Here is a 21,654-nt window from a genome sequence, read left to right as displayed (position 1 = left end):
CATCACCAGGTAGCTCTGAAGGGGAAGAAAGGGTGGTGAAAATGGAACTCTGAGAATTAATGTGGATTGGTGGGGGAGGGGCATGAATGGAAATAGTTTCAAATTTGTGATGGCATCATCAGACACGTGACAGGATTTTTGACTTTAGAGAATCTATATTCCCTCTTTAAAAAAAAAACACATTGGTTTGCTGTTAGCTCCAATTTGAAGCCTGCAGGAGTTAGTTCACCCATCACCATTTTTAACTGACATTGGCCCAAGCTGAAGCTGCTTTGAGGTTTTTGAGTTAACTGGTGAGTTAATGATGTTTTGGATAAATTCCATTTAAAGACCCTTCCCCTCAAAATGAAGATCTATACGCATATTGCACCACAAGGCTTATGATACGATTCATGCCTGCATGAACTCAAACTATAGCAAGCAGTGTGGTGCGGTGGCATGCTCACCAGATCTGTGGTCTGTCATGTCACTGCTGCTTTTTGGGAAAAGACTGAAAAGGCTGGGAGCTTGAGGTAAGCAGCTGGGATGTGACTAACCAGAGATGTGGTGAGCTCCGCTGCCCCACCCCAACTTTCTCTACGTGACTGAACGTATGCCTTAAGAACACATCACAACTTGCCTGCAACTCTAGAATGAAGGGGAAAGTATTAGAGCAATGATGGCCAAACTTGGCCCTCCAGCTCTTTTGGGACTACAATTCCCATCATTCCTGACCACTGTTCCTGTTAGCTATGGGATGATGGGAGTTGTAGTCCCAAAACAGCTGGAGGGCCAAGTTTGGTCATCACTGCATTAGAGGATAAGCTGGTCTTTGGGAAAGGTAGTCTAAAAATCTGAAAATCTTCCAAGGTGCCCTGTCTTCTCAAGGGCACTATTTGAAAATTACTCTTTTGTCATATGAAGTGTCCTTCCCACTCCCCCTAAGTGGTGTTCTCATTTTGTATTTTTCTAGTATGAACTGTCCTGTGATCTCTGGATGAAGGGAGGTATACAAATTTAACAAATTAAATAAAAAGTAGAAGAATTAGTGCTCTTACACTGCATTCGTCTGACCCTGAAAAATGTATTGAATTATTCTCTTCCCCCACCTTGGTTCTTCATCAAGTGAAACTCAGTAGCCAAAAATGTTTGACAGTGAGACAGTTAATCAAGTGAAAAAATGAAAATACATAATGCTTTAGCCTTCAAAAATAAGAAAAGAAAAAAGAATGAACATTCAAGGAAAGGTAAACACTGTATTTCACACAGAAGGAGAAAATGAAATGAAAAGTATACTGTAAACATCTAATAAATTTTGCTTTTTGAGTTTTTGCTTTCTCTGAGTCAATAAATAATCTAGGACTAAGATCCAAAGAGCTACTTTGAGTGATCCCGAGTGTTCATATATACCCGGTGGAATCCTGAACTTCTCTGTCATGTTCCTTGTATGACAACATTCATAATGTTTTAAAGAAATAAATTCTTCAGCTTTCAAAGATAGGATAACCATGCATGACTGGGAGTTCATAGAACTATAGAGCTGGAAGGGACCCTGAGGACCATCTAGTCCAACCCCCTGAAATACAGGAATCTCCATGGCAGAGGACCATCTAACCTCTGCTTAAAAACCTGTATGAGAGTCCACAACCTCCCAAGGGAGACTGTTCCATCGTTGAACAGCTCTTATGGTCAGAAAGTTCAAGAAATTTAAGTCCAAAATGTGAATCAGTCATGATTTTTATCCTAGTACAGTATGGTAAAGGGAGGGGGTTGTAATGGTAGGGGGGGGGGTCTTATCCACACCGACCTTTTGCCCTGTTCCTTCTTGCTCTTTCTTCTCCTTAAAACTGAATTGGAGCAGTGTTTGGGTTTTCTGCAGATTGCTCCAATTCAGCTTTCATGGGGAAAGCTCTGGAACAAAAGGGGTGGGGCACTTGGACAGGGAGCTTTTAAGCATGGACCTTTGTCTGGAAAGAGAGGAGGAAAGGTCAGTGTGAATGGTCTGATCAGCTTCCAGGTGGGGATTTTTCCTCTATTGAACTGAATACGGATTGGTAGAGTGTCAGGGACTGGGCAGATGAAGAGCAGGAACTCCCCCCCCCCCTCCGAGCCTTCCAGAGAGGAGGGAGAGGGAGAGAGTATGGGCCCAGGATAGTGGTGGCTTGAGACAGGACACACCCAGTGCCAGATTTACCTATAAGCTGTTATGTACTGAGTTGAATAGGATCCAAAATGCAGCAGTCTGATTGGTCCACAGGAGCCACCCAATCCAGCTCCAGGTGGAAGTGAATTCGCAACCTGATTGGCCTACATGAGAATCCCGGAATTTGCCAATCACGTGGGGCCCATTGTGTAAATAATGTATATAAAGCAGACATTCTGGGGGAACTTCCATTCCTCCTCACCAGTATGAGCTGAATAAAGAGCATGAAATCCACTCTCGACTCAGAGTATATTTTATAAGCTAAACAAGCTATAGCTTAGGGCCCCACTCTCTTGGGCCCCCCAAAAAAATTTAAAGGAAAAATAATGGATGTACATTTCCAAAATATAAGATAAAAAACAAATAAAAAAATAAAACCTACATGCAGCAACAGTGGCAAATGTCTTTAGATACCTATTGGGTCCATAAATTACCATATAGCATATATTCAACACAAGAAACAGTGACAATTTGTTGTTGACAAAGGACAGCTGGACATAGAAAGGGCCCCATTACCTTCAGTAGCTTAGGGCCTCGTCAAACCTAAATCTGGCCCTGGACACACCCCAGAAGAAGAAAGGAGTTGGGAGATAATGGGTGCTGAAGAACAGGAGCAAGACAGCAGGTGCACCAGCCCTGAACAGAGACAGGAATCAGATGTGTTGGGAACAGTGCAGCGGCCAAGTGACACAGTGTCTCTGGAGAGTATGCTAGAGCCCCCTCCTTCCCCGAGAACCAGGCATGCCCTTTGTGTCTCAGAGCAGAAAGTCAAACAGAGACAGGGGGATTTCCTGAGCAGCAACCATAAATAGTAGGAGGGGTCTGAGGGCTAGGAAGTACCTGCCAGGGGGTGGAGCGGCAACGTAGGCTCAAGCGTGAGGGTGTACATTCCATGTCTCCCTGTGTTTCGGTGGATTAAATTAAAAGAACTGAATATGCTATCTCTGATTTCACAAGGCAGATAGCTATTGATGGCAGCTCCTGACACAGACACATTACAGCTTTTTGCTGTAAATTCCCTTCCTGCTACCCTCAATAGTTAAAACTGCCACCATTTGCCTAGAATAGTTATTATTTTCTGGTATCTGTAGGGTTGCCATATTTCAAACAGTTGTTGAGCTTTTTTCGGTTTTGCCCAAACTTCATGTGCATTTGGGCAAGACCGCTTTTAAAAATGCCATTTTGAAATTGAAAAATGGCAAAAACGGTTGAAATGGGCATCCAGATTTCCCCAGGCATTTTCCTGATTTCCGCCTGGACACTGCTGCCCACCGCAGTGTTCTGGATATGTCCGGACATATGGTAACCCTAGATCCGTCCCTATTTTATCCTTTCCCCCCGTAAGTTGCTAGGGCTCTCCACGTCCTCCCTCCCCGCCAAGTGGAAGTTTTATAAAAGTTAAATCTCTGTGGAACACAACGCAGCTTGCATCTGGTGTCCCCAAGATTTCCACACTTCTTCAAATGTTGGGATTAAATTTCAGAAGTTTAAACATATAAAATATGTATAAAATATTGTAATAGAACATGGACATCAAATAAATGTATTGTCATTTAAATCATGTAAGTTGGGAAGATTTTATAAATGTCAGACTAATGCAGAAACAGAACCCATTCAAACAGTCCACTGAAAATAGATAGATTCACCCACTCTACATACAACATCCTATTTTCATATAGATTAATGCTGGAGGATATGTTCACTGAATGTACTTTATAACATAAACTCTTCACTGTGGTAGTACTGTGAACCATCTGCATCTTGGGGGCAGAAAAAGCTACACCATGTCCAACTGTATTGGATAGTTTGACTGACAGAAAGCAATCTGTTTCTGTGAAATCTGTTTGAAATCCTTTATCCTACCTGTTTGTATAAATTATACATTTGAGAAATTTGTGGTAGAATAATTTCCCTTGAGGCAAAGTCTTAATTGTGTGAATGTGGGAGAAATCTATTCACCTCCACCCGCATGGCCCACTTTCTGTGAATGTGCTGCTTGTCTATAGCTGCAGGCTCCTGGGAATTCACTAAAAAAATCCTGGTACCAGTTCCATTAAGTTTTCTTTTAAACCAAGTTCCTAAGAGTTCACCTGGAAAAAATTGACTCTATGCTTTTCTAAAGTACTTCCCAGTACAGCTAAATTGGACACTGCTGTTTTAAATTAGAATTCTCCCTCTCCCTTATTCTCTTTTAAGTTCTGGTGGTTGGATCCGTAGTCAACGGAATTAACGTTCAGCCAAGCTTAGGAAGCACCTTTGCTGAAGTTTGAAGATGTTCATTTGAGACATTCAGATGTACTGCATTAGAGAATCCCCCCTTGCTTCTAACTCTTCTCTGATGTAGCCACTTTGAAAGTTTGTACCTAGAATAGACAAATGATTTCTGAAAGTGAGGTGGCAGTCAGTAAATGTTAGGCTTGCCATATGTCAGGAAAATTCCTGACATGTCCTGATTTTTGGGTATAAAAATGGCGTCAGTGGAGAATTTTTTTTGAAAAGCTCAACTTTTCGAAATATGGCAATCCTACTAAATGTAAACTTTCAGGAAAAAAACAAAACATGCATTGGTTTTGAGCTATGAGCTCTTTTCTGAAATAGACACTCATCAGATGAGATCTACCACACACTTGACCTTCTCTTTATTCTCAGCAACTAATTTTTCCAGAAGACCTGGGTCAGCGAGAATCCAGAACAATTACAATGCAATCCTAGCTATGTCTGCTGAGAAATAAGTCCCATGGAGACTACTCACAAGCAAGTGGGTACAATATACAGTGGTGCCCCGCAAGACGAATGCCTCGCAAGACGGAAAACCCGCTAGACGAAAGGGTTTTCCGTTTTGGAGGTGCTTCGCAAAACGAATTTGCTATGGGCTTGCTTTGCAAGACGAAAATGTCTTGCGATTCCTGGGTTCTTTCCCCCCTCCCCCCCTTTCCCCCAAGCCCCTAAGCCGCTTAACAGCTGTTCGCTAAGCCGCTTAACAGCTGATCTAAGCCGCTTATCAGCTGATCTAAGCCGCTAATAGCCTTTTAGCAGCTAATCCGCTAATCCCTTAAGCCTTTAATAGCTGTTAATAGCCGCTAATAGCCGCTAATAGCCGCTAATAGCGCTAATCCGCTAATAGGGTTGCTTCGCAAGACGAAAAAAACCGCAAGACGAAGAGACTCGCGGAACGGATTCTTTTCGTCTTGTGAGGCACCACTGTAGTAATCTAGCCTTCTAGCACAATCTTAATTATGCCTACTCAGAAGTAAGTCCTACTGAATTCAATGATGTTTACTCCCAAGTAATTGGGGTTGGATTCCAGCTAGACAGGATGATCCAAAGCCTGCCCGGCAGTTGGTTGGCATCTGTCTGTCTTGGGAGACAGTGAAGGAGTGCACCTATGGGGGCGAAGTCAAACCGTTGGAGAGTTACAGCATTTGCTGTGGCTGTAGAGGCTGAAATGGAAGGGACATGTTTTGTTGCAGCTGGGGCAGATGAAGCTGTCTGGTTGTGCTGATGCAGATGTAAGGTAAAGATAAAGGGACCCCTGATCGTTAGGTCTAGTCGTGGCCGACTCTGGGGTTGTGCCACTCATCTCGCTTTATTGGCCGAGGCAGCCGGCATACAGGTTCTGGGTCACGTGGCCAGCATGACTAAGCCGCTTCTGGCGAACTAGAGCAGAGCACGGAAATGCCAGAGCGGTACCTATTTATCTACTTGCACTTTGACGTGCTTTCAAACTGCTAGGTTGGCAGGAGCAGGGACCGAGCAATGGGAGCTCACCCTGTTGCGGGGATTCGAACCACCAACCTTCTGATTGGCAAGCCCTAGGCTCTGTGGTTTAACCCACAGCGCTACAATGGCATTTGCTTTTGCCTGGTGCAGTAGTTCAGTCTGCTTGTCGAGTGATACTCTGAGCTCCAAGCATCCATTGAAGCAGGCAGACTGTTATGTATTGAAGTTCTCACCCTGGCCACCAGGGGGTATTGTCTATATAGTTTTCACTCAGGTCTACATAAGTTAATTTAGGCAGAAAACCATGGGCTGTTGTTGTTACAATGTTGACAGCAGGCTGCCTATAAAAGCAGGCCGGCTGAGCTGTTTGCCATTCAGTTCACTTCCAGCTTACCTATAAAGAACTACGTGGAGAAACCTCTGTGTTGTCTGCTATGTCCTCCCACTACTTAATACAGACTATGGAGAGTCAGCACTTAATTGACCGGGGGCTGCCCAGCTAAAGGCGGGTGATGGCTGAGCAGGGAAGAGCGATGATCTCTCCCACTGATGAAGGCAACCTGTTGTGCTTCTACCTTGCTCCAATCAGGCTGAGCTTGTAATTCGTAACTGCTGCCTTCTGTGTTGTTTTTGCTGCATTTGCATCACTGAAGTGACCTTGCTGGGATGCAAGCCTGGGAAGTGTGTATGCAGGTCCCGGGTTGCCCAGAATAGACTATCCCCCTCTTGGCCGGGCAGTGACAGAGCATGAAAGAGCAGTAGAGCTACCCCTGTACCTGCAGTCCTGTTGCTCAGCCAGGGAAATCATCATAGCAGCTTGGAGCTGGCTCAATAACTGGGCCTAGGCCATGCCTGATGTTCCCCAGTGGCACCAGGTCAGGAAACTTGGTAAACGCACTTAACCAGGTTTAAAGCCCCAAAAGTGCCCTCACATGCTTTCACGACAGCTTTTCAGGAGCTAATTCTAGGTGACAATCGACAACATTAACAAATTTGGTAATATCTGTATATTTAGGAAAGCCATTAGTGCATAGTATTATTATTTTATTATTACTTTAATAATTGTCTTCTTCATAAGTGTCTCAAGGTTATGTGCAATAAAAATGGCAAAAAACAGTTTAAAATTAAAAACACACACCAGTGGATACATTTAAAACTAAACTAAACAAAGTCCTATTTACACAGCTGTCAACATTTCCCCTTTTTTTTAAGGGAAATTCCCTTATTCTGAATAGGATTCCTCTCAAGAAAAGCGAAAAGTTGACAGCTATGCCTATTTATCCAGTTGGGAAAGCCTGTCCAAACAAAACTATGAACTGGCATCCATTTTCATTAGATGCTTAGGCTGGTCCATGCCTAGATTTCTCTTGATTTCTCTGCACTTCATGAGTGGACCATTTAACTATTGCATACAGCTTGATATACCGTACATCACAAATGAATCAACCCTTGATAACCGAATCTGTGTGACAGTTTGAGCTCCCGTTGCTCTGTCCCCTAACCCTAACCTAGCAGTTCAAAAGCACACCAGTGCAAGTAGCTAAATGGGTACCGCTACGCTGTGGCAGGAAAGTAAATGGTACTTCTGTGTGTTCTGGCATCTGTCACAGTCCTCCATGCACCAGTAGCTGTTTAGTCCTGTTGGCCACATGACCTGGAAAGCTGTCTGTGGACAAACGCTGGCTCCCTCGGCCTGAAAAGCGAGATGAGCGCCGTACCCCAGTCGCATTTGACTAGACTTAATCGTCCAGGGGTCCTTTGCCTTACACCCATTGAAATCAATGGATCAAAGTGACTTAAATCCATTGGTTTCAGTGTGTCTACTTTGAGTATGAGTTAGGCATCACCCATTGTTTTTAAGGAGATAATGGAAGTTTTGGCTGTGGTGCCCTCATATTTTAGACATCCCTTGATATTTCATGAGTGAAATGATAAATATATATGCACAATCCAGCCTGTAGTAAAAAACAAAAATTCATATTATCGTCATATTATCTATATTAAGTCATGTGCCTTTGACACACATCTTTCTTCATTTTCTTTATTCAGTGTCAAGGTTGGTATACCCCTTGTTGCCTTTATGTTTGTGATGTACACTTTGCAGGCTTCCTGCAGAGGGTGATGCTCATGACCCTTCATGAATAGGATCCTTTCCTTTTTCAATTATAAAGTGGGACTGGCAGAGGTGGAGGGGCTGACTGCAATTATACTTTTGGTGGGGAGGAATGTATGTGCATCTATCTCAGTGGGATTTCCCAGAATCAACATCTCTGTGTATAACATAGAGGGAGGGCAGTAATTCAATATTTCTGAAGCAGAGGGTGCAAGCCCACCAGCTTGCCCGTAATTCATGCTATAATTCCATCTCCTTTGCATAATCAGGGAGATGAGCTGCCAGCAAACTGTTCTTGTACAAGGGAACAGCAATATGCTGGAGGTTTCTCTGTAAGCTGGTGTGTTCTGATCAGCAGAGCCATGTGGAATAAGAAATAATATTTTTAAATATCATTTTTTAAAAGTAAAACGCAGCTGCCAGTTTAGCATTCCTTTGCAAGTCATTAACTACATAGCTTGGGGGAAGGTTCTGGAATCATTTTGGGATGCCATTTTAACAGGCCAAGTGCTTCACAGTCTTAACCTTGCACATGACCTTTCAGCCATCAGTCTTTCTTCATGTAACTCCCAGAAATATATTTCTGGGTTTTTTAAACTGCCATGACACATTATTATTATTATTATTATTGCTATTATTATTACAAAACAGAAGGGGGAAAACTGATTTGGGGATTTTAGGGTGAATGGGATTAGTGAAATCACACGGTAGCAGTGCAGTGGCTGCAGGAGGCCCCATTAGCTAAAGTGGTGCTTCAGGTTAAGAACAGTTTCAGGTTAAGAACGGACCTCCGGAATGAATTAAGTACTTAACCCGAGGTACCACTGTACTGCAAAAGTGGCATCCCAACAGAATACTAATGTAGCCCATAGGTCTGTGCTAATGACTCTTTTTATCTCAAGAATGGAGGGGGAAATACTGGAAGTTTCAATAGTTCTGAAAACTTATTTTATTTAACTCCTAATTATTATGGAAACATAATCTGCATTAGTAATCCCATTCTGGTGTGATAATTATGTTAAACATATATGTGAGGGCAGAAAGGGATATGGCACATTCAGATGCAAATTCTTTTGCGTGTCGAGGTCCCCAAGACACCCACCCCCCCAAAGAAAACCACAATTGACACTTAATTTTTGTTTAAGGTTTTTGGCATAATTTTGGCCACAACTTTATTCAAATTACAGCAATGTGAGTGGTTGCTTAGGCATTGGTAGCACTAACTGACCCCGCCCGGGGACAGCTCTGACATTTGCACCCCCCGCGAAGTCACCTGGGACGGGACTGGGAACCATGCCTCACCTCTCCCCAAAACGCTCCCAGGGGCTTGCGTGGCCCTAGCCCCTTGCCAGGGGGTTTCGGACAAAAGCATGGGGAGGCCCTGGGTTCCTTTAACGGAAAACCCTTGAAGCAGCAGCAGCATTTTGGAGGGACAGGCACAGCCAAATCCATACCCCTCCACCACCAGCAGCATTTTGGAGGGGCAGGCACAGCCGAATCCATACCCCTCCACCAACCAATTCCAGACCAATGCCTAACCACCAACTGAGCACTGAAGCTCACCGCCAAACCACTCACAAATGCAACCCTTCCTTCAATCCCAAAGCAACCGCATCCAGCCAGGTGTCATTCCCCATAGGGGAAAGATGCACCCCATCTGCCCTAAAGAGGGCAACAGCCTTGAAGGAAATAGCAGGGTGCAATATCACAGAACCACTGTTATTTTATTTTATTTTATTTATATATATTTTATTTTATTTTATTTTCCACCGCCTTATTAACATGCTTTCTGGCCTCCTCGGTGGTAGTTTGTCTAGGCATTGGTTCCGACTATGTGCACCTGACCGCAGCAGGGCAGCACTGACGACTGGGCCCCACCATATCGTCAGTACAAGCAAACATTGTGGGGGAGCAATGAACCAGGATCAGACTCAAGCGCACCCCAAATGCTCCAGGGACCCTTGCATGGCCCTACCCCTTGAAAGGGGTCGACAAAAGCATGGCGAATCCTTGGATTCCTTTAAAGGATTACCTTTGCGCATTGGAGAGGACAGGTGCTCCGACCCCCCCTCCAGACCACTTTGAACCAATGCCTTAAATTATTTTGAGTCCAGGAGAGCTGCCATCAACTCAATCCAAGTCCTCCTGCATGCAGGAATGCAAACTTATGCTGGAGGAAGACAGCAACATTCTCGCCCAGCTGTACCACCAGCACTGCGGGAGGACCTGCACAGGTCACACTCGACCGCACCAAAGGAAGGAACCTCTCCCAAAGCATTCCCCATATGGACATCCAGGATATATGGGCCAGAGGTAATGAGCTATTGCTTGCCAGCTCCCAGTCCCCTGCTTGAGCAGGGGGCGTCTAGTGCTGCCACCATGATGTGTAAATTTACAGGGCTGACGCTGGCCAGAACCCTTAAAGAAGTCCCAACAAAGCTGCCACCAGACCAGCTTCCTGCATACCAGCTTCAGGTTCTATGGCTCAGGGAATTTTCATTCGAAATGTGGAGCTGCGCAAGTAGTCCGCATCTCCCCATCCCTGCGATCCCAGCAAGCTGTGGGGATGATGGCAGCCCTGCGTCTAACATTCTAAAATACAGTAAGGCATCAGACATTAAAAGCTTCCCTAAACAAGGCTGCCTTCAAATGTCTTCCAGACGTCTGGTAGTTGACATCTGGTGGAGGGTGTTTCACAGGATGGGTGCCACCACCGAGAAGGCCCTCTGCCTGGCACCCTGCAACTTTGCTTCTCACAATGAGGTAACCACCAGAAGGCCCTCGGTGCTGGACCTCAGTGTCCAGGTAGAACGATGGGGAAGCATGCAGCTGTCCCATACAGGGACCAATCCTGCATCCTAGACATTACCAGCACCACGTGCTGACCAGCTGAGCTATCCAGGATGATCCTTAAAGACCTGGGACAGCCTCACCCTGACCCCCGTAGAGGTCCAAGGTGATGTATGAATCATCATCAGAGCCCAGGGATGATGCACCTGCGCAAGTAGTCCGCATGTCCCCATCCCTGCGAGGAAGTGTAAGCATCATCCTGCTCCTCTTTGCCTCCTCCTGGATCGCCGCCTCTGAAGATGCTTCCTTCTGGAAGAAGGCACCTGGGGCACCAGCATGTCATCCTCTGCAGGAGAGGCAAGCTCTGGAGGCATCTGCAAAGGCCCTGCCATAGTCTGCAAAAAACTAAACAATGTGAGGAACCGGTGCAACCAATGGTTTGTGCACCACATGGGGACGCTATTCAGGCCAGAATCGCTGCCTGAGGCCATCGAATTCTAGGGCAAAGCGAGCAAAGCCTTAGGATCACCTGCTAGGCCAGACAAATATTTCCAATGAAATAACTCAAGGCAGCCCACCGCCTGTCCAGGTACCCCTGCTTGCCCTTTTAGAGGGAAGCACCTCCTCAAGAAACCCAATTTTATTTTCATTTCCTTTCTTTTTTTTGGGGGGGGGGGAGCGATGAAATCACAAATGGGCCCAACTATCCAGCAACAGAATAGTCCAAAAGGAGCAGTTTGTTTTGTTTTGTTTTGTTATAACAAGGGCTAAGAGGGGGATATGAACCCTGTCTCCCACGACCTAGTCCTGCGCTCTAGCCACTAAGCCACAATTTCTCTCTAAAATGGCGGTAGCCACTATCAGGGCAAACAAAACTGAAGAAAATAAACTTGTTCAGAAACAGCATAGTTCAGAAACAGAGTGCTCATAGTCATTGGAGGCACAGAGACACTGGCTCCACTCTGTCTGCCCCAAATATACAATAGCAACTGAGCCTGCAAGCAAAAAGATACATTCTGAGAGAGAGAATGAGTCACCTGTCACAGAGACTTCACAATTTACTGCTAACTGTAGCAGACTTGGCCTAAATGTAGGCCTCACTGCTTCTGCTCTTAAAAATCTTTGACTCATTGCAATATTAAAGGAAGCTCAAAATGGTCTCCTGCCCAAGGCTAGATTAAAATTCGGCCAACAGCACACACCCAAAATAAAGCCACCTGTGGGGATACTAGAACGATAGTGACTTTTATACTTTCACCTTTATATGAAAAGCATCTGGGGAAGAAAATGTGTGTTTCCTCCCAAGCATATTGCCTTAGCTTCAGAATACACCTATATTAGGAGATCAGATATCATGATCACCTGACACTTTATAAAATGGAAATCCAGGCTCAGGGGTCTATGAAATTAATTACAGCATAAGGGGAAGGAGTAATTAATACTTTTCCCACAGAGCATTTTTGCTATCAAAATCACCCCCCCAGGTTGTTTTTGTTCTCATATTGTTTGCCTGCATCCCTGTGTGTCTGCATTTCCATTTTCCAGAAGATTGATAACAAAACAAAACAAAAAAAAAGATAATGGACCTCCAGTTTTCCTATATGCTTGAGAGAAGGGACTTCCAGTGTAGCCTTCTTTCTAAGAGGCTATTTTTCTATGTACAGTGATTTTGTTTCTTCATCCAGGTATTTGATCATTTGAACTGCACCCACCGTCCACAGTGATACAGACCGGGCTCAATGACATGCCAGTGACAAAACCCCCTCAGTTTGGCTTTATGTGAGGAAGTAAAAGACAAGTGAGTGAACTTTCTCTTCTTGTCTCCATTCTTCTGCATAATAAACAAAATGGTTTGTGTATGCGTGCTGCACAATGCCGGATTATTTTTTATAATGATTTAGATATTGAGTATCCACCTGGGGAAGATGCAAACACACTTCCTTTTCACATTTCTGCAGGTGTACAAGTGGAAGGTAAAAGTCCACTCAGGCTTTCCATTTCCTCCCTTGCCTGGCTTTCAAATGTCCAATGGTAGAAGGCAAAGCACAGTGCTGGATTTGTGTGCATGCCTGCTCTCCTTTCCTCTTAGACGTGGGGATAGGGGGCTCTTTGGAAGATTCAATAAAGGTAACTGTTTGCTTTTGCTTTGAAGTGAACTCCCCATCTGAATTGCTTACTAGAGAGAAATCCCCACTGAGCAATGTGGCACTCACTGTATTTCAAAATAAACATGCCCTGTAGTGTACAGGCGGAGCTGCTGTTTTCACCCTGCCACCTAATATATGTGATGTAGTAGATTAATTATCAGTCCTTTTAATAGCTGAATCAGGAGGTGATTGCTGACAGCACTGAAGCTGCAGCGGGATGACTGAGAAACAGCAGGATGACATGCCTGGGGGGAGCCTGGAAGTTTGCAGTGCAAAAAAAAAGTTTTTAAAACACCTGAGCTGATCCTCCCTCCTCCACCATCCCAAGGTCTGCGTATGCCCAATGGTCACTGTTCTTGGGGAACAGTTGGGGGGCAGGACAGGACATTGGGAATGGGGTGCCCTACTTGGAGAAAATGGCTGGCTGGAAATCCTTTTATGAGAAAGGGTACCCTAGAACATGTTGTTATTGATCCTACTTGTTTATACCCTGTTTCTGAGCATGACAATGTTTTTATGTGGCTAAATACAGAAACAGGGTCAGGACAGGAAGCAGATGAAACCTAGTTGAGACATCTGCCTTTGTAACCAACCCACAAACAAATAGATGACCAGGAATTATTAGCCAGGCATCGATATGTGGAAGGTTAGATTGGGCTTAAGACTTATTGTCCTGAGGCCATAGGTGGGAGCTCTGGGTAGCTTGGAATGCTCTCCTCACCTGATTGTTCTCGGTGTCACACTACGCATTAGAAAAGTGATAGCATATACTGAGTCCATGTAGCTTCGTATTGTCTACCCTGACTGGCCAAGGCACAGGCATTTCCGGTCTAGCCTAAAGATGCTGAAGATTGAACATGGGACATTCTGCCAGCAAAGTAGATTCTCTCCCAATGAGCTACGGCCCTCCCCAATGTAGGTGTATCAGAGTGAGGATGGTGAAGGAGAGGGAGAAATATCTCCATTATTTCCCACCATGGAGAATATCAAATGCTACCACTTGTGTGGACTAATCTTAAATATCTTATCTCCACTTCTTGCTGTGTGTAATGTTCTTTCTCAAATGTGACTGATTCAGAGGTTATTCAGACAGTGAATATTCTCCAAAAATCATTTCTGTAGACATAAAATATTGTGCTTCATAGCAGAGCAGGCATTTATCAGCTGCTGGGTAGAACTGGATTTTGAATGCTACCGAAGAGCTTGTACTTTTATTGATTACTGTGCTGTAATCAAATAATTTTCTAGTGGCAAATGGCTCCAAAACCCATCCTCTTTGTTTCAGAAAGCAATTATCCATAAAGATGTTCATTGCTTTGTACACTCCTCCAAGAAGGCTATTTCTTACATAATAGAATTCTTTTTTTCCAAAGCAGCTAGCTGCAATTTTTTTAAATGGTTTGGGCTTTGTCGGCACATCAGACATATTTTACATGTTGGCCTGTCTGAGATGCAAGAAGCCACCTTAAATCAATACTTCTTTAACGAGAGTTTGAAATTAGAGTTCTTGTCATTGTAGAATAACTGCAGGAGTCTTCTTGACGGTGATTGAATGTGGTCCAAGTGTGCTAATAGCAAAGGGAAAGATACACAAGGGGCATTTTCTCAAAGTATGCCTTTACCTTAATGTCAGATAAGGTATTTAGGTACCCATCGGGTGCACATTTGCAGCTGAATAGGCTGTAAGTAGAGCAACACATGAATGTCTCCCTTTCAGTGGTGCAGTCATTATGTGTATCACTATATATCATGATGCCCATGGCATACCTTCAGTATTTTCCAAGGACAGCCCCAGAATTATGAAACCCATCCTGGTTTCTGATTTGATCCTGGAATGTCCCTATTCTCCCTCCCAGCACTGTCAGCACGAAGCCAGCGCTTGTCCTGAGTGACGGCAGTGGCTGCAGTGGCAGCTGTGAGGGAGCATCCTGTTGCCTCTCCATGACCTCTCCATGGTCGCTGCTGCCATCCTCCCCCCTTGGGCGGCTCTCAGGGGCTGCTGGAAGAAAGACTGCCACCTCCAAAGCTCAACCTTGCGTGATGAAACAGCCATGAGGTGCAGGCAGAGGGCAGAGCGAAATTGGGAGCAGAGTGGAGGGCAAGGAGTACTGATAGATAGATAGCTGCCCCTTTCTAAAATTTATTTATTGGTGTGTGTTTTCCTTTTTGTATATCTACCAAAGAATAAAATAATAAAATAAAATAAAAATATGGATTAAGGAGTTTTCTAAGGATGGTGAAGGGTATGTGTGCTGTGTCCTGGGGAGTGTGTTGAGGAGGGTCAGTTGGGGTGTGTGTTCCTATTTGCATCTGAGGAATGTTGGAGGGTATGCTATGGTTGAGCACAAACAGTGTTTCTTTGACACAGGGAAGAAATGCAGTGCATGGTATTTAGCGCACAAGTCAGCTTCCTGACAATCAAAGCTTTTGGTTCCAACCCCCTCAAGTTTCTAGCTCCCATGCAAATGATGTGTTAATCATAATAAAAACAATTGATCATTTTCCACATATGTTCTAAGGTGCTGTACAAAGTATAATGAACAGTTTAAAAACAGTAAAAAAGCACAAAAAAATAAAAGTAGATGAACTTTAAAACAACAAAACTTTAAGTGGACATCCATGGCAGAGACCTATGTACCCCTGTGGAAATGTTTGTCAGAGCAGACTTTTTCTGGAAAGTGCTGATAGAACATTCACAACATATTTCAAGAGGAACGGTGTTCCACAGAACAGAGTCATGCCCACTGAGAGCCCTGCTCTGAATAGATGTGGACGATACCTGCTGGAATCTCAGAAGTCAAAATGGGTGGCTAAATAAAACTTCATGTTTTAGGCTTGCTACTGTTTGCAGGAAGTAGTTTGTTGAGGCATGATCACACAGCGCTGTGACCAACATACCCAGGCCCCAATTGCTTATTTCCTGGTTCAGCAAGCTTTTGGTTTGTAGCATCAGTCAGACAAATAAATTAGGCCATCTGTTAATTGATTATGTCTGGTTCAGTGTCAGGCCACTGGCAGAAGAAACAATTAGCCTCTCCCTTCAGGCCTCTTTTGTTATTAGGTTTTAATTAATCTTTGTTCCTAGAAAATATAATTGTGTAATGAGAGCTTTTATATGGAGAATTCGTGGAATTTGCCTTTCAGATGGTTTCTCTCTTAGTGATTGTGCTTCATGTTTCTTCAAGGTTTTGTTTAGAAAAGAATCATTCCATTTGAATAATGCCCCCTCCACTGTTTACAAGGCTTGCACTACTTTTAACCACACAATATTGCCATGAGATAATAATGATTTTATCACATAATCAGCATAACTTCCCTGCAAAATATTGTTGTCATGGAAATTTCATGGTGAAGAGAATAAAACCTCTGAATTTAAATCTGAGAAAATGGGAATTTGGAATTTGGAGCATAATGTTAAGATGTGTTCAGATTCTAAGGATAGAATTCACGTGGGCTGCTCTGGGAGTGCCTGGGGTACAAAAGGGGAGCAATCCACATTGCGCAAGCAAACGTCCTTGTGCCAGACTTCAGCTGACGGAGCTGTTTAGGGTAATCCTGCCCTAAATGTGGAAGTGCATATTTATTTGCAATGAGATGCAACAGAATTTGTTGCCTGGATGTCCACCAGATCATAAAGATGCCACTGTCTCCCGAGCCCTTCCTTCTGAGGAAATTGAACCCAGGGTAAGGCCCTGGAACCACTGGAATCTCACACTGCTCAGAGACTGGGGTGGCATGCAGCAAGCCAAAGCCATCGTCACCTTTTCTTATTTTGCACCAGTGTGTCTTTGTTGACTGGGTGTTCAGCTGAATCTAGTCTCCCTCCACACAATTTACTTTACTTACAAGCAGGCCAAAATTCCTTAATGTCTTACATACATTATATCTAATCAGCATATTTTCTGTCTTAGCTTTTGAAAAATTCATACTTTCATTCAAATGCAATATCAAACTGAGCTGAAAATCATGGTTGGTTATTACTTTCATTGTTCTCTTAGGTAAGCACATGCACTACAGGAAAAAACCCAAATCAGTGAATTAGCCTTGCATTTTGAGGACAACGTGAACTTACTAGGTCAGTGTGGCAGAGCGCCAGTGTCTGTTACAAGCTTATAGTGCTTTAGGTAAGTAGATTTCTTTAATGCAACCAAGCATAATCTTTGTAGCAATTTTATTATCATTATTCTTAAAGCCTTTAAAACTCTAGTGCTGCTAAATTTAACAATGCAGGATTAATAACAAACACACTCAGCAGCTGAGGAAACCATTTTCTCCCTGTGTATGAATTTGAGGACAAAACTATCTCAGTTTGTTATTCCCGTGTTAAATTGAAATATAATAAGACTGCAATTCTCTATCTATGTTGGCATTCTGAGTGTGGAGTTCTGAACATACTCACCTGAAAATAAGCTCAATAGAAGTCAATAGTACTTACTTTTATGTGTGTGAGAGTTTGGCACTCAGAAGTCTGCATTGTATCTTAACGTAGTGCATGTTTTAACAGGATTAGAAGCGCTGGCATCTCTTTTGAATGTGTGGAGGTGAATCATGATTATACCTGTTGTTCTGACCTATGAACGACTTAGGTGTATCTTGGCATTCTGTGTATCTTGCATTCTGTGTATCTTGGCAGAGTTTGGTTTGTGCATGACATTTCCCCCCCATATACACATCCATAAATGACTGTAAGCAGGCAAACAGAATGAATATGTATATATATGTATAACCTTTGAAGAAGTGGACCAGCTCTGGGAAGCTCTGAGAGGTCTCCATGTTAAGCTGTCTACACATTAGCTGCTTAAAACGCAACAAGGTCCTCCCTCCCCCAACTGCTTGCAAATCATATTTGCATGGTGATGTACACAACAGAGAGGTGACATGGATGTCTTCATCTGTGTGCGTGACCTGTTTTGCTTCCCTGCTCTTGCAGCCCCCTCTCTCCAGAACTCCTATTCACAAAATTGTCATCTGAGCATGTGGGATGGCTTTCTCAAATGTACACATTGGACTTAAGTACAAAGTACCGTAAATGTGACTTAAGTTTTCTAGCCAGATTGAAGCGGGTTTGAGGAAAAATGCACCAAACGGCAGTATTTATGAAGAAACCACTGGATTGATATGGATTGCGGTTAATGTTGTATGTATGCAGTTTCCAAAATTAACACTGGTAGTGCACTGGAGTGCAACTCTACAAAACGAAAATCATCATAGCAGGCAAAGGACTGTTCTGGAACCTTTCTTTCTGATGTGGCAGTTTTCTAAGAGTGAATATTCCAAATTAATAGGCAGCACCTGCTATCTGAAACAGTACATTCCTAGAAGCTGTTCTGTAAAACTGTTCTATTTTACATCAGGCTCACTAAGACAATATATGTGCTTTGAATTGTCTAGAGTGGTATGCAAATGCAAAGTGTTGCTAGGTGTGTTTTTTTAAGCTACAAAGGCATTGGGTGTAGAGTGAGAATTGACCACGTTGGTTAAGTCTCTTATAGGAATCTGCTACTGGAGTGCCATTGGAAGGATACACTAGTTAGGTATCCTATGAATCTAGCAGGCAAGAACAGAGGCAGGGCTGATTGTCTGCAAGCTACCACAGTGAATAAGTTTTCATTCTGTAAGTCACCCCATTATATAATATTTTATTCTTCCTCTACAGTGCATTATATATCTTGGACGAAGGCAGTCAGCTCTTGTGAAATCCATTCCATGTCTGGATAACTCATGAGAGCTTGATGAAGGTGATATAGAAGTCTCCAGTTTTGCAGTCTTCCCATATGCGTTGAGCTGGGAAAGGAGAGGATTTTCCCTTAGACAAATATTATAAGGCCTGTTATAAGTATTTTGTGTAATAGATATATCCAACACTAAAGTGATGTTCATTTTAAAAGCATGCACATATTTCATATGGAATTTGGCTGCAGATCATAAACTAGTAAGATTGACACCCACTTTGTTACATCAGCAGAATCCCTCTGGTGAATTACAGCCCATGGTGCACTTGGTGAACACTTGTGCTCCTATATTTCAAGACAATAGCTATACCATGTAAATAATGGATTATAATACAGTACATCACCTCAGTTTCAGAGCATACTGTAACTTTGCTAGCAGTCCAGTATGTGCATGGCCCTGTATGACTACTCTAGCAAAAAATGTTACAGATCTGGAGTAACAGTTTGGGGGTGCAGGGGCACCCATAACTGCTAGTGAATGTTAGAAATTAATATTTGGAGTATTGAAGGGAAGATGCCATATGTTTGATTTAAACTACAGGACCTAAGCCAGGAATTCACACTGGGAGAAGGGCCATCAAGGTGCAATTACTGGACAATGGCCAGCCATTATGGGAGACATGATGCCACCCAGGAAATATGGGTGCTTTTGAAATTAAGAGGTTGCAGAAGAAGGGGGAGAGCCTGATGAGCTGCCAGATGAAGGCCAGAACCATCCTGGTGGGCTGGCTGAATGCAGGCTAGGAAAGATGCATGGAGATGCCTGGGAATCCAGTACTGGGCTGCTGTGGAGGACAGGCTCCTCCTGTGGTGGGAATACTGCGAAATCTCTCTCCACTAAAAGCAACTCATTTCCCCCAAAGGAACATAGACCCTGATTGAGTGCCAAGACCCTTGGAATCTCATGCATCATTTGGCAGAGATTGGGATGGCCAGTAATGATATAATTATTGTGAACCATAAATAAGAAGGTTGCATGAGCCAGATTTTGTCACCTGAAGAAATGTTGTTCAGTAATGAGTCTGAAAACCTGAGAGACCAGCAAGCAGGCTTCATAGCTGTGTGCATAGCTGTAGCATTGCTTCAATAATGCTCTATCATGAATAATATTGCATGATAATCTGGTGGATTCTTTATTCCTTTCAAACATAGAGTATCAGGTGGGGCTGTGACAAAAAGTCCCTGATATGTCAGTCCTTAATGTCACCTTCTATTCTGCCTGTTTGCCATATCGAGATTGCCTTTGGCATTTTTGTGTTGTATCTCCAAGCATATAAGAGTAAGGATGTAATGAATTTCCTGTCTTGCTTAAGATAATAATAATAATAATAATAAATCTGTTCCATTTCACCCCCTAAGATGTAGGATGAGCCACCAGGTGAGCCATTTGCCAAGTATGTAAAATTTTATTCATAAACCATATAAAACATATAGTCTTTTCAGTTCTGACAGATGCAACCTTAGGAAGAATGCTGGGCATCACATCTGAGTTTCCTGAATTTTGAATACTAGATTGTCACATTGAATCATTTACTTGTTTCCTTGAAGTGATTAGAGTGTTCAGGACTGTAAATTAATAGGATCTATAGACGAAGATCACAACCAAACTCAATTTCCCCTTCTCCTTCTCTTTCCTCTGCACTCTAACAACAACCATGGTTTCAGCAATACAGTGGTATCTCAGGTTAAGAACTTAATTCATTCTGGAGGTCCGTTCTCAACCTGAAACTGTTCTTAACCTGAGGTACCACTTTAGCTAATGGGGCCTCCCACTGCTGCCGGAGCACAATTTCTGTTCTCATCCTGAAGCAAAGTTCTATTTCAGAGGTACTATTTCAGGGATAGCGAAGTCTGTAACCTGAAGCATCTGTAACCCGAGGTACCACTGTATGTTGACTCAAATGCAGGCCTCAAATGCCAGAGCTGCACATAAATGCTCAGATACCTATTTATCTCTCTTGGCAGCGTTCTTTGCAGCTGTCAACTTGCACATGCTTTCTGGATGTTTCTGTTATTAACTTGGTTGGTCTGTATTTTTTAGCTTGGTGAACTCATTGTCATTGGTTCACATCTTACATTTACTGAAAAATGAAAGGAAGCAATTCAAATGTCAAGGCCAAAATTCAACCCAGAAAAACAGGTAACATAAAAGAAGAAGCAGTGGTATTTTTTAAAAAAATTGCTCCTCATCCCCAAGTAACTAAACAACTGCATTCACCCAGGTAAAGTTCATTTCATTACCTACTTTATACTAATAAGTATTTATTCTTTATTGTGACCAAATATGGAAAACAAGTTTTATTAACCAAGACCCTTTACAGACAGAATATGGAACAGGAAATAATGCAGATGCTCTAAACTAAACTTTGAAAATAAATAAATATTTTTTCCTGATCTGGAGCTAAGATGACTCCTTTCAAGCAAAGCAAAACACAACCCCTAAGACAATTCTCTTGACAGTGCGTGTCAGTTAGTAGCTTGTAAGCAAATCCTTGTTTGTTTTTTCATATTGTATTTTTCCTGCGTGAAGATATGGCATCTCTTTCTACTCTCAGTTAACACAAAACTGTTTTTGATTTGCAATATACATCGATATCTGTATCTAATACATTTTACAGGCTGCAGTTAGAGACCTTCATTAAAACTTTAAAACTTTGTGGGGAACAAAACAACAATGCATTTCCCCCATCACTCTGGCCATAGCAATTACTGTCCTTTTAAAACAGGCTCAGCATCATTAGTGGAGCAGAAGCTGTGAGGCTTTGCTTTGTTTCCTGCAACATTGTTTCCCCTCAGATCACAGCACTCGGATCCACTGCTGTTCTGCGCTGCATAGGCAGCTCAAACTTGAGGGGAAAGTACTGTAATCAGAGCACAAAACTCATGATACCAGAAGGGTTTGTTGATGTCATTCAGCTACGACTATTGGGTTGTTTCTCAAACCAGCTTCACACAGATTGGAGTCCTCAA

The sequence above is a fragment of the Podarcis tiliguerta genome (genome assembly GCF_965153285.1).
Source record: "Podarcis tiliguerta genome assembly, chromosome: 4".
NCBI classification, from domain to species: domain Eukaryota; kingdom Metazoa; phylum Chordata; class Lepidosauria; order Squamata; family Lacertidae; genus Podarcis; species Podarcis tiliguerta.
The sequence above is the reverse complement of the archived record's forward strand: the minus strand, read 5'-3'. Positions refer to the sequence as shown.